The sequence below is a fragment of the Chiloscyllium punctatum genome, unplaced genomic scaffold (assembly GCF_047496795.1).
Source record: "Chiloscyllium punctatum isolate Juve2018m unplaced genomic scaffold, sChiPun1.3 scaffold_228, whole genome shotgun sequence".
In the NCBI taxonomy this organism is placed as follows: Eukaryota; Metazoa; Chordata; class Chondrichthyes; order Orectolobiformes; family Hemiscylliidae; genus Chiloscyllium; species Chiloscyllium punctatum.
The window spans coordinates 32,995-35,532 of record NW_027309962.1 but is presented as its reverse complement, the minus strand read 5'-3'; positions in this window follow the sequence as shown (position 1 = coordinate 35,532).

Genomic DNA, 2,538 nt, shown 5'->3' with positions numbered 1-2,538 from the left:
GAGCAGACTGACCCCACTCTGTCAATGTAACAATACCAAGGGAGAGCAGACTGACCTCACTCTGTCAACGTAACACGCCCTGGGAAGAGCAGACTGACCCCACTCTGTCAATGTAACACACCCAGGGAAGTGCACATTCAGCCAACTCTGTCAATGTAACACACCCAGGGAAGAGCAGACTGACCCCCCTCTGTCAATGTAACACATCCAGGGAAGTTCAGACTGAACCCACTCTGTCAATGAAACACACCCAACGAAGTGCAGACTGACCCCACTCTGTCAATGTAACACACCCAGGGAAGAGCAGACTGACCCCCCTCTGTCAATGTAACACACCCAGGGAAGTTCAGACTGAACCCACACTGTCAATGTAATACACCAAGGGAGGAGCAGACTGACCCCACTCTGTCAATGTAACACACCCAGGGAAGTGCACACTGACCCCCTCTGACAATGTGACACGCCCTGGGAAGAGCAGACTGACCCCAATCAGTCAATGTAACCCACCCAGAGAAGAGCAGACTGACCTCACTCTGTCAATGGAACACACCCAGGGATGTGCAGACTAACCCCACTCTGTCAATGTAACACACCCAGTAAAGAGCAGTCTGACCCCACTCTGTCAATGTAACACACCCAGTCAAGAGCAGACGGACCCCACTTTGTCAATGTAACACACCCAGGGAAGAGCAGACTGACCCCACTCTGTCAATGTGACACGCCCTGGGAAGAGCAGACTGACCCCCTCAGTCAATGAAACACACCCAGGGAAGTGCACACTGACCAAACCCTGTCAATGTATCACACCCAGGGAAGAGCAGACTGAACCCACTCTGTCAATGTAACACACCCAGGGAAGAGCAGACTGACCCCACTCTGTCAATGGAACACACCCAGGGAAGAGCAGACTGACCCCACTCTGTCAATGTAACACACCCAGGGAACAGCAGACTGACCCCCCTCTGTCAATGTAACACACCCACGGAAGTTCAGACTGAACGACTCTGTCAATGTAATACACCAAGGGAAGTGCAGACTGACCCCACTCTGTCAATGTAACACACCCAGGGAAGTGCCCACTGACCCCCTCTGTCAATGTGACACGCCCGGGGTAGAGCAGACTGACCCCAATCAGTCAATGTAACCCACCCAGAGATGAGCAGACTGACCTCACTCTGTCAATGGAACACACCCAGGGATGTGCCGACTAACCCCACTCTGTCAATATAACACACTCAGTGAAGAGCAGACTGACCCCACTCTGTCAATGTAACACACCCGGTCAAGAGCAGGCTGACCCCACTTTGTCAATGTAACACACACAGGAAAGGGCAGACTGACCCCACTCTGTCAATGTAACACACCCAGGGAAGAGCAGACTGACCCCATCTGTCAATGAAACACACCCAGAGAAGTGCACACTGACCCAACCCTGTCAATGTAACACACCCAGGGAAGAGCAGACTGACCCCACTCTGTCAATGTAACACACCCAAAGAAGTGCAGACTGACCCCACGCTGTCAATGTAACACACCCACGGAAGAGCAGACTGACCCCACTCTATCAATGTAACACACCCAGGGAAGTGCAGACTGAAACTACTCTGTCAATGTAACACACCCAGTCAAGAGCAGACTGACCCCACACTGTCAATGTAACAAACCCAGGGAAGAGCAGACTGACACCAATCTGTCAATGTGACACACCCAGGGAAGAGCAGACTGACCCCACTCTGTCAATGTAACACACCCAAAGAAGTGCAGACTGACACCAATCTGTCAATGTGACACACCCCGGGAAGAGCAGACTGCAACCAACTCTGTCAGTGAAACAATACCAAGGGAAGAGCAGACTGACCTCACTCTGTCAACGTAACACACCATGGGAAGAGCAGACTGACCCACTCCGTCAATATAACACACCCAGTCAAGAGCAGACAGACCCCACTTTGTCAATGTAACACATCCAGGAAAGGGCAGACTGACCCCACACTGTCAATGTAATACACCCAGGGAAGAGCAGACTGACCCCACTCTGTCAATGTGACACGCCCTGGGAAGAGCAGACGGACCCCACTCTGTCAATGTAACACACCCAGGGAAGTGCACAATGAACCAACTCTGTCTATGTAACACACCCAGGGAAGAGCAGAATGACCCCACTCTGTCAATGTAATACACCAAGGGAAGAGCAGACTGACCCCACTCTGTCAATGTAACACACCCAGGGAAGTGCACACTGACCTCCTCTGTCAATGTGACACGCCCTGGAAAGAGCAGACTGACCCCAATCAGTCAATGTAACCCACCCAGAGAAGAGCAGACTGACCTCACTCTGTCAATGGAACACACCCAGGGATGTGCAGACTAACCCCACTCTGTCAATGTAACACACCCAGTGAAGAGCAGTCTGACCCCACTCTGTCAATGTAACACAACCAGTCAAGAGCAGACTGACCCCAATTTGTCAATGTAACAAACCCAGGAAAGGGCAGACTGACCCGACTCTGTCAATTTAACACACCCAACGAAGTGCAG